Source organism: Vespa velutina, chromosome 2 (genome assembly GCF_912470025.1).
Source record: "Vespa velutina chromosome 2, iVesVel2.1, whole genome shotgun sequence".
Lineage (NCBI taxonomy): Eukaryota > Metazoa > Arthropoda > Insecta > Hymenoptera > Vespidae > Vespa > Vespa velutina.
The window spans coordinates 12,792,531-12,804,542 of record NC_062189.1 but is presented as its reverse complement, the minus strand read 5'-3'; the positions used below and the strand labels follow the sequence as shown (position 1 = coordinate 12,804,542).

Genomic DNA, 12,012 nt, shown 5'->3' with positions numbered 1-12,012 from the left:
AGGGAGAGAGAAGGGCGAAGAAGGCATTTCGATTCAAGGAACTCCAACAGAGTTAGAGAGAAAGAGAGGGAGAGAGAGAGAGAGAGAGAGAGAGACAGGGAAAGGAAATGCCAAGAACATACCGAGAACTCTGCTGTGTTTAGCTGTATTTACATAAATTTACTATAATATGTATACTTGATGAACATCAAAGATACGCGCTCGGAGCGAGGTGCAATTTCTCTTTACGTTATAGGAAACCTGATATGCTCGCGTTTCTGAATGAAAATCGTGGTTAGGCGAGTCAAATAGAGAAAGGGGAAATACAGATAAAGATGGAGATAAATATAGATAGATAGATAGATAGAGAGAGAGAGAGAGAGAGAGAGAGAGAGAGAGAGAGAGAGAGAGAGAGAGAGAGAGAGAGCGAGAGAGAGAGAGAGAGAGGGAGAGAGAGGAAATTATAAACTCGAAAATTCGTGTATATACGAAAATGAAATTCTCTGTAAGTAATCCCGAAGGATGATCCGTTAATAATCTTTCTCGTATACAACGATCACGTAAGATAAGGTCGACGAGAAATTTAAAATAGAAACGGAAATGAAAAATTTTCGATGATCGAAGGAAATAACAAAAAGAGGAAAAAAAGAAAAAAAAAAAAGGATAACTATACGAAAAGTCATTCGATTCGAGTATCCTGTCAAGAGTTAAATTTACTTCGTTAAATGTGTAAATAGTCGAACTGAAGTCGAAGATATATATGAAATATTTTTGTAGCTACGTCGAAAGGCAAGAGAACGGAGTGTTACGTAATTCAAATATAACATAGATGTTAGTGACCTCCTAGCGCTTAAAAGTTCGTTTTACAGACGTTCAAGTGTGTATGGAAGCGTTTCGAACCGAAGGGCTAGAAAAAGAAAGAGAGAGAGAGAGGGAGAGAGGAGTGGGGCTGCAAGAGAAAGGCTGAACGTTGTTTCCACTCTGGTAAATACAATACTTGTAGAAGACGTTAATGAATGTTTTCGCGTTTTCCAGAATGAGCTAAGGTGGGGGAAGGTGACCGGCCAGGTCATCGGACGAATTGCTTGTTTTTCGGCAATTTCTTCGCTCTGGTTCTCCTCTACTTTTTCTTTTCTTTAGCCACTCTCTCTTCTTCTCTCTCTCTCTCTCTCTCTCTCTCTCTCTCTCTCTCTCTTGCACTCTCTTTCCGAACTCATCGCTATTAACTTCGTCACGAAGAGACTTGTCTGGCACGCGAACACTTTTCCACCTAGCGGGACGTTGATCGATCGTCCGTAAATTTTGCGGAATTGCTGGAGAGAGAGAGAGAGAGAGAGAGAGAGAGAGAGAGAGAGAGAGAGAGAGAGAGAGAGAGAGAGAAAGAGAGCTGGCATAGCTGAGACTACTTGAAGACGCCTTCGAGGTTCAGAGAACGAAGAGAATCTCTATTCGTTATCGTTCGACGGCCATTATTCTCTTAAATTCCAAAAACGAAAACTCCATCGTATCGTAGAGTTCGTAATTGTTTGAATAGACGTAAAATACGTTTCCTTGTTAAGTACTTCGTTTATTACTTACAACATCGCTTGAATGCCAACCATTATTGTCGTAATTTTGCTTCGGGTTTCTCCTCTTCAAATTTAACCAAATGCTATTTGAAAATGCGTATATCTTAATTAAATGAATTAAGCTTAATCGCTAATATTGATTTGGTGCACGTATTTTTTCAATTTATTAAAAGAACTCTTTTATTTCAACGATCGGCAATTAACGAAATTAAACGAACTCGTAATTTGCTTCGAGAATCAAATAATTTTTTTAATCATTCCTATTATTTTTCTGTAAATACGAATGAGTAATGCTGAATCATGGTTTAACGGATCGTAAAATTGATTTCAACATGACATGAATGTGATCATCGGTCATTTTTTTTATTTAAGAGAGAAAAAGAATCGAAAAACGTTAATCCATTATAAAGGTGTTCGTACAAATTGATTATAATTTATAAGTAACGTATGTAAATCAATGTTAGGTTGGTTAAACCAAACAGTAAGACCATCATCATTATTTAAAACTCCATGGTATCAGTGAGTTCAGGAACGTCTAGAAAAGGGCCGGTAAAAGATTTGGGGACAACGTATATTCGCACTGAGTGAAAGAGAGAGAGAGAGAGAGAGAGAGAGAGAGAAAGAGAGAGAGAGAGAGAGAGAAGGGATGTAATGGCTGCAGACCGTCACGTAACCGCGATCAGTTCCAGCTACTGCGAGAGCCACTGGCAATAAATCGTCCGGTTGAAACAGAACGGTGCTATTCTCCGTCTCTCTTTCTCTTTCTCTCTCGAAACAAAGCCGAGAGTGAAGGTACACTCTCCTGGTCCTCCTCATCCCTGGAGATGGAATCGTATCGGATGGTGGCGGCGTTGATGCGGAGAACCGCATTGTACTATGGACGGTAGAAAGGGATGCTGCGTGGTCGTAGGAATGAAAAGAAAGAGAGAGACAGATAGAAAAGAGAAAGAGAGGGAGAGGCACATAGAGAGAGAAAAGAGAAAGAGAGAGAGAGAGCAGAAGAGTCGCACGATGCGATATAATATGAATATAATAATTTATGATGTATCGAGGCATCAGTGCAAGGTGTTGCCACGAACCAATTTCTCTCTCTCTCTCACTCTCCCTCTTTCTAACGCGTTCAAAATCCACATTTTACTATCTCTCTTTATCTCTGTCTTTGTCTCTTTTTCTCTTACTTTTTCCCGTTTAGCTTGTTCTTGTCTTGGTGTTCGAGCCCCACCACGAAAGAGCCCTTGCCCTTTCCTCTCACCTTTCTATCTTTCTCTCTCTCTCTCTCCCTCTCTCTCTTTCTCTTTCTATTCTCTCTTTCACTTTCCAGTCGCGTTATCTACGCACTTCATATGTAACGTTGTTGAAACAGCTCGAGCTGACGCGGTTGAAACTAATGCGACCCGTCTCTCTACCGATCGGTCTTTCACCCCGCGGGACTCACTCTCGAGAGATGGTTGGGGTTCAGTTCGGAAGGGTGGCGAAGGGAATTTGAAGGTTTACTCACGGAGGGAATAACCGTTCGAGGAGGAGTTTGGAGTGCTCGATATACCAAAAAGTCGACTTCCGCTTTTTCGATCGATCGACATGGAGGCTGGCTGCCATTGTTGACGTCTATGTGTATGTGTATGTATATATGCGTACGTGTGTGTGTATATGTGTATGTTTGTGTGTGTGTGTGTGTGTGTAGTTAGGTATGTACTTTGTTTTTTCGTAGGCATGCGAATGTCTGCAATAGGCGAGCGAGCAATCGTGTAATTGGATGAGAGTTTTTGCAGAGTCGACTTTACCTCTGTTTTTATAACCGTCTACGGTCTCAATGTGAAAAAGTAGAAGGTACGAGTAGTGGGAGATTGGGCGTATAACGAAGAAATTAAAATATTTGATCGTAGAAAAGTTCGTGGAAAAGTAGCTAATAGATCGATCATGAAGAGGTGTATAATAGTTTCGCGGATCGCACGCGAATTAGAGGCGGAGCAATAAATCAATCGTGGAATGAATCATTCTTTTTTCTTTTCTTTTTTTTTTTACAGCTCTTTTGAGCCCTTACCTTCAAATTTTTCGATATTTTTCATTTGATTTGTACGTCGTAAGTGCGCACACATATATAACCATATTCATTGTATTTGATGATGATAAATCATCCAACGTCAACGTTGACAACCGTCACTATGGTTTTCGACAAATTTATATTATTAAGACTTATTGTACGTACGAGTGATGTGCGAGAGAATACGAGTTCTCAAAATCATTCGAAACGGAGCTCGTAAATCTTCTTCCGTACGTCAAAAAATACGTTTCACCGTTGTGGAGTCGAAAAAAAAAGAAAAAAAAAAAAAAAAACAAAAAAAAAAAGAGGAAAAACCTTCGGAAAATTCTGGTCATTCTGTAACGGTTTAGTACAAACTCGTCGAACGTCTGCCAAATACATTTTTGCCTCTTCTAAGAACGTTCTTACGTTCCACGATAATCCCATTCGATGTTTCTTACATGACGTAGACGTTTGAAGGGTACGGTATCGAGATGGGCGAGAAATCTTTCTTACTACTTCTTTATCTCGTGAATACTCCTAGAATACTTTCTTGTACATTATGGGCAACACTATCGCCCTGGCTTTACATGGTCATCTCTAAAAGCATCGTTATTATTTCAGCCAGAATAGCGTGTACTCGCAACGGATTTAAACGTTTCTCTTTTTCGAAATGGATGCACATGTTTTTAGGTAGAAACGACATTGCGTTTCTAGTGAAACGAGACGTCCACGTATATATATATATATATATATATATATATATATATATATATATATATATATACATACATATATATATCTGAAATTTTACAGCTCTATCGGGAACTAGGAATATTCATTTTATTTTTGAATCACTATTTACATTCGTACAATGTACAAAATGGAAAAGAATATAAATCGAACGTCCTTCCTCCCATCCTCCCTTCCTCTCTTTTTCGTAGACATGAAAAGGAAATAATAGCGATATTCAAGATATGTATATTAGTTAATATTTGAAGAAGTTTCTTCGCAATAAACAAATGCGAGAAGGAATATGAGTACATTGTCCTACCTGGAATTTTTATTCATGGTGTTATAGCAACGGCCAATTCCGGTAAAAGTTTCATCAACAGGCAACAGTGAAAAGATAAATGAAATTTGCGACCTCTGACTCTTTCACGACCGTCCAAGGAAAAGAAATAGAAAAAGAAAGATATAAATACATAGAGAGATAGAAAGAGAGAGAGAGAGACTTACACAAACAAGCGTATAACAACACTAAAAAAGTACGTATAGCTTTTTACAGTTTTTAGTATAACGTTTATCTTCTCTCACTCTTTCATTTATCTTTTTACTTTTTTTTAGTTATATGAAATTTATGTAATAGCAATTATTCTACATGTAACTTTATCTGATTTTTCTTTTTATCATATATTATTTTTTTCTACTTTTTTTTTTACCTATATTGAGCTTATGTTCTTTTGAAAAAGAAAAAAAGGAAAAAGAAGAAGTATAATTCTCTTTCTCTCAGCCTTTCCATCTTGCTTTCTTTCTGTTTGAAGAGAGAAAAGGGCTACGAGACAAAAGAAGTAACGTACGTAATGCGCGACCGGAATTAATTACCTTGACCGGAAGGACTAATTTGCATATTACGAAATTAAAAAGTTTCGTGACTTTAATTTTGTCTCTCTGGCAACGAGCTGGATCCCTAATTTGCGCCTCCATAACGTAAGCTAAGCGGTCGGTTTGCAAAGTACTCGTTAACCATGTTTCTTTCTCTCTCTCTCTCCCTCTCTTTCTCTCTTTCTTTCTTTCTTTCTTTCTTTCTTTCTCCATTTTACCGTTCTTTTTCACCCTAACTAAATGTCCATGAGTTCAGGAACAACGATGAGACATGTAATTTGTCTTCGTTCGTTTATTTGCCGCTTATATCGCCGTGTCAAAACTCCGCTTTGTCATTATACTGCGAGGGAAAATTGTTTAAGAAGGGTAGAAAGAAATAGATATAAAGATAGACAAAGGAAGGGAGAGAAACGCGCGAAGAAACAGAAGATCTACAAAATTCAAAGACATCGCTAGACGCTAGGAATAAGAAACCGCAGGGATAATGCGTTCTATGAAATATTCACGGCGAAGGATTTATATCCCGGTTGGATTTTTCGCGTCTGATTTCTTTCAAAAGTCCCATCATATTTTCTGGCGTTCACTCGGCGACGCGTGTACGTTTACGTTTCCTCTCGTCTTATGAATCTTTACGTAGCGAGCACTTCAAGATTTTAAATATTATCCTTACTATATATAGATAAGACATTTCGTTTAATATTTCTTCATGTTTATTTCTATTTTTATAATAATCTCTCTGTATCTTAGAGGATGACGTAAGATATCAAACGATAAAATAAAAAAGAAATTATCGAAGCAATAAGAATTGTTCGAAATATTAATTTAATTATATTAATTCGTGAAAAATAATGTGAGATTAATACTCAGCTGACGATAATTTTTTGTCGGAACGATAGAAATGAAAGATATGAGACAATGTGATATCTCTCGAATGATATCGACTCGTGAAATCGAGCTTCTCAAAATGATATCTTGAAGAAGTAATATCGACCATTAAGCTGGCAACGAAATATCGAATTGTAGTGGTCCTTCTCGCTCGCGGCAGTAGTATTATCAGCGATTCGAGGAGCAACCGCAGCACGCTCGATGTTAGTGTCAGCCGGTGCAAAGAGTCGACTACAATGGCGCTTTGAGGTCTTTCGAGCAAAAGAGTAAAGATGCTTCGAGGAAATGCGCTCGTTCTGAAGAGCAAAGAGGAAAGAAGAAGGAAAAAGAGAGAGAAAGAGAGAGAGAGAGAGAGAGAGAGAGAGAGAGGAAGTAGGAACTTCGTACGGAAACGAGCTTAAGAGTACGGAAGCGAAGAGATGTCGAGAAAGAGAGCAGATGAAGAAGAAGAAGAAGAAGAAGAAGAAGAAATAAAAAAAAAATCTCTTGCAATATTTCTACTTGATACGGCATAGGATGAACGTGTACTTATAGAATATATCTAGATAAGAAGAGAGTGGTATAGTTTATAAGATCGGAAAGCACTGGATACTATTTTAGAGTTTAAAGGCTTGGATACCCGGTGTATAAAGTATAAACGAGAGCGTGGAAAGACAGAAGAAAGATGGAGATGGAAATGGAAAGGTAGAAATAGGTAGAAATAGGAAGAGCGAAATATAGATAATCTGAAAAGAGAAAAGTCGTAAAAAGAGCATAGAAGCGTGACCAACGAATCGTATGGCACCGTCGTTTGACTTTGCAACGATCGAGATAGTCTCTTGACCTTTTACGCTTCTCCCTTCTTTCTCCTAGTTCCTTTTCTTTATTCTTTCCAACCATTGAATATTCTTGTTGCCGGAATCGTATGACTTTCAACAAGCATCTAAAAATATTCCCACCTCTCTTCTTCTCTCTCTTTCTCTGTTTCGTTCTTCTTCTTTTTTTTTTTGATTTTTGATTTTCTTGATATCTACGTACGAGGCTTTCTGTATCGAATCACCTCCATTTTTACAGCACTATTTTCTATATTGCCTAGCGCGTTCCATTTTCCGCGAAAGAAAAGGTAGACAATGACAGTCGGCGCGTTGCTCGTAACCACCCTCTCTTCCTCTCTCTCTCTCTCTCTCTATCTTTATCTTTATCTCCTTCTCGTTCTCTCTTTCTTTCTCTTTCTTTCTATCTTTCTTTCTCTCGAGATCCCTACTAGCAGCAGCCTTTCCACTACTCTGAACCACCACGTTATTTCACGAAACGCGTTCCTCTTTGGTATTAGTGTCGTTGTTGCAGCCCGTCGTAGGCCATTTGCCTTTTACGACCGTTTAGGGGGAAAAGGAATCTCAGTCGCGCGAATTTCGTAACCCCACTTCGAAACTACCTCCAGCTCACCCTTTTGCTACAGCCAACGTTGCTCTTGTTCGCGTCCCGACGAAACGAAATACTGTTTAACATTCGATCTAGCGCCCGCGATAAATAAATTTTCTCAGCTAGGGAAATCGCTTTGCCGCTCGCTTTATAGGCGAATCTGTCTACATGACGCCTTTCGCACGAGCCTTTTTCTCCAAGAGGGTTAATGCACACCCTTTACTGTTACAGCTTTCTACGTGGATGCTGGAAATTAAGGTGGAACGCCAAAGCTCTCGGTCCAAAGGGCTCTCCTTTACTCCCTTTTGTACGTTCTCGTTCGAGTAAAATCGCTTTCATGGAAATTGGAATTTTTTTTATTTTTCCTTTTTCATCTCCAATGGATTTCGAATAGAGTTTGAGTGTTTTACGTACGAACGGTCAAATATATATATATATATATATATATATATATATATATGCATATATATATATACATATATATGTGAGTATATGTATGTATTCATACCATGTATTCATACAATTTATTATAAAAAATCATTGCGAGTGTATATTGTTAAGCCTTTTGTGAAGAATTCGTCAAAATGCATCGCTTTTAATTGACTATTTCATGGAGCAAGCTCCAAAAGTTTAATCCTACACGAGTTGGCTACATCACAACGATCTATCGTTTAACCACGCATTGAAATTAATATTGCAACAGATCGCTCCCCCGTTACCAGTTTCCGAGCACGATCGCGAGATCGATATTATCAGCATTGGCGGAGTGTCCTCTGGGAACACTCTACAAAATGAGGTCCATATGCAAAGTCGTAAATGACAGGAAGGTTGATGATCGACGTTAAAATTGTTCTACAAACAGTTTTTATCAACTGCTTATCATTATACGTATATTTTTTATTCAACCCCCCGTCAGTCCTATAAAAATTTAAACTTAAAAAAAAAAACACTTTTGTTCTGACTGAACATTCGTTTATTTATTCTTTAAGATTCATTAAATTCAAAGATATTCTAAAGAGAAAATTAAAACATTGCGTTGTACTTTATCCCGTTAGAGTCGAAAGAAAGTTCTTACAAACGCTTGTAAACCTTCGATGAGAAGGGCTAAGAAAGGATTGGCTCACGGACCGAGTTACTTCGTTTGTTCGTACAATAAGCAGATGGAACAGTAAAGTGGAAATAACGATTAACGGGAAGAATATGAAGCGAGAGATAAGAAGAAAGGTCGCGATATTGGATGATGAAGATGAAAGGGAAAGATATGGGACATCGTAGGGGACAAAGAAAAAAAGAAAGAGATAGAAAGAAAGAATAGTTGTCGCTCATTTCTCTTATAGGCAAAGAGAGCCGTCGCATTTTTCAGCTTGCGAACAATGTCGTCCTTAAATGGTCCCATCAGAGTTTTACAAGGGAGTACTCAAAAAACCGATGCGGAAAAGGGTATTACTACTAGTCGGAGAAGGACAGCATCGTTAGTTATGAGGACTTAAAGGTCGGCAAAGAGGGTCGACGGATTCGTCGTCCCAGAATTAATCCATGGATGACCCTAATGGTCGAAATCTGTGGATGAAAGGCGAACGTTTAAGAGTGTTCCATTGTGTTTTTCTCTCTCTCTCTCTCTTTCATTTTTTCTCTCTTTCATTCACTCTCGCTTACTCTTTTCGTTTCTTTAAATGCGTAGGCGTGTGGCCTGGCACATTAGTAAAGGAAGAAATTTATCTTGAAAATATAGGGAAATTCGATGAAAATTTAAACGATTATAGCAAGACGCCTTCCGTCCTGTGAATAAAACGATTTTCGTTGAACCTTTTCCGGTGTAACATTTCTTCTGAATATTCGAAATATCCAACCGTTGTGGTTTAAAAGATGCGAATATAATGGTTCTGAAAAGAGTCTTTTCACCATTCCCGACTCTTAATACGATTAGGAGAGTGCGTGCTCTTTATGGATATTGGATTTACGGACTTTTGCATTCTCTCACCTGCGTCCATCTGGTTATGTTTGCATCTCTCCTTGATGTTGCTATCCGTTGTGCGACTATAGCCTCTGGGAAGTATATGTATACTCTGTATATGTATATGTATACTCTGGGAAATAGGAAGCCTTTGTCAGAGATTTTGAGGATTAGGCTTGTGACTCGTGCAATGACCTGCTGTAAAGGTATTCGTCTTCCGTTTAATATTGTCACAACTTTGTGTTTTATTTGTGTATATATAGAAATATATATATATAGGAATGAATAAGCAAAATGGAGATTTGATAAATAAACAAACTTATTAAAGTTGATTTATGAGTTAATAATAAAACAATAATCGAAATAATCGTTCGAAATGTCATCGGGAAAGCGCGATACGTTTTAAATTGTCGTTGGACGTAATCGTATTATATTTATTGACTTTAAAGTGTTCTGCTTTGGAAATGTCGAGCGTATAACGTTACATTAATTTACTTCGATGAAACCCTTTCTGTTTCGAACGAGCGAAAAAGCAAGTTAAACGTTTTGAGTATTTTTATGACATCAAAGGATAGTTGTGCCGGGGACTTGTTTCAATAAATGCAAAAAAAAAAAAAAAAATGAAAAAAAAAAAGAATCGAATGGTAAAACGATTCTGTAGAGATCTCTTGAACAAAGTTACTTTCTAGTAAAACCAACGGAATGAAAAATAACGTGGATAAATAAAGTATTTGGTGAAACTATGCTCGCCACGGTGCAAGCACAGGTCGATCGTTGCTTTCAACAGTTTTACACTCTTCGTAATTTACTAATCCGATTTACCTAACTAACGAGTCGTTTTACTGTCCAAGCGCACTCGCCATCATCATATTTCCATCGTGCATTAATGATTTAAACGATACGAAAATCGGTACGTTATCGTATACTGTTATCCGGCTTCCGCGTAATTCTGTTTTGCAAATGTGGATATAAAATTTGCAAATGCCTGTGATACTGCACATCTTAATTGGTCGTTGACTGTTCTCTCAAAAAATAATGATAATAAAATGTTGTCGGCATTTTTTCCTTTTCTACTTTACTACATTTTCCATATCCTTTTCCTTTTCTTTCTTTCTTTCTTTTTTTTTGTTTTTTTTTTTTAAATCTAGTTTTTTTCTTTTTAAACTTATTATCAGATGATTTAGTTGAGACGAATTCTTGTAAGTGCATAGATAAACGTCGAAAATTGTTGAAAGAATTTCGTACATTATGTCGTGATGCCATTATGTTTTATGCCCGTGACATCGACTTAATTAGAAAATATTTGACTCTCATAAAGTCTCAGGTATTACCTTCTACTTGCATGCTAAAACGCATTATTCTATGTAGATGTGCCACCATCGAGTTCTAAGCTCTCCAAACGATGGAGCATCAACATTGACCCTTGGATCCTCTCATCGTACCTCGATAGCCTTTTCTGAACCATCTAGGAATATTATAATCTGCTCGTAACTCGTCCAAAGAGTACTCTTCCCCTCTCTCTCTCTCTCTCTCTCTCTCTCTCTATCTCTATTCCTTTCAGTCTTTCTATTTTATCACTTTTTTTTCTAGCCTTTACCAAGCGTATTTCAACTCTTCGAGATTTATGGCGTGTTCGACAATGCGCTGACCTTCGACTTCTTTTGTCGCAAAGGAGTCGACACGTTCATGATATTGATTTCGATTCACTGATATTACACCTTACGGAATATTCTTCAAATCTATTCTATCTTTATTTCCGTTTGAATCTATAAAGCGAGATAAATCTTTTCCTGTCTTATTCCATACTTTTTAATTAACGTTTGAATAACACAAATTGTACGGTATGTATGTTCAATAGTTATGAAATATTCATATAACAGTGATATAAAATCCATTGTAACAGCGGAATAAAGTAATAAATGGAGAAGCATAGAACAACAGGTTATATTAGCATTCCCGGGTAAATAAATTATATAATTGTTGAGGATTACTCGTTTCGATATAATATAATTAATAAATTTAATTATTTCATTGTTTGTTATAATTTCGTTGTTTCGATACAGATTTTTAAGTCTACGTTTGAGAATAGTAAAAAGAAGAAGAAAAAAAAAAAAAAAGAAAAAAGAAAAAAAGAAACGGAGAAAAGCGTAGAAAGCTTGTAATACGATAGTAAAGTATGAATAAACAACAACAGTTTCCGTAGCGGCAAAGTATTAATAACAGAAGAAATGATCGTCGAATAATGCGACTAGCGTACTTCCTGCGTGAGAATCCTTGCGGCTAGAGGATGAGGAGGATGAGAAGAGTGAAGAGGATCGGAGAAGTACAAGCCGAGTCATTGTATTCAAGAGGTTGCGTCTTGCGTTTACCGCATAACGTGGGTACTTAATGTTTCCGTCATATTTTTCGAAATGAATGGTTTTGATGATATACATTCATACGCTGAATTTAACATGAAAAGACGAGCCTACTGACGTTTGTGTTTGGGAATAAATCCTACTCTAAAAGATGCTATATATTCTAACATTTAATGTCGTTAAATTTTAAAGGTCGCTTAATGAACAAATTCATTTCTACATCATATTTTTAAAATAAAAGAA

The 12,012-nt window shown here is 37.3% G+C and overlaps 1 long non-coding RNA gene across 1 annotated transcript; it reads left to right on the top strand.

Moving 5' to 3' along the window:
- The first annotated feature begins 2,905 nt into the window (after positions 1–2,905).
- On the top strand, positions 2,906–11,527 carry LOC124957936. Its single transcript, XR_007103776.1, has 2 exons — positions 2,906–3,164; positions 11,476–11,527. It is a non-coding gene; the product is annotated as an uncharacterized LOC124957936 (long non-coding RNA).
- Positions 11,528–12,012: the final 485 nt, after the last annotated feature.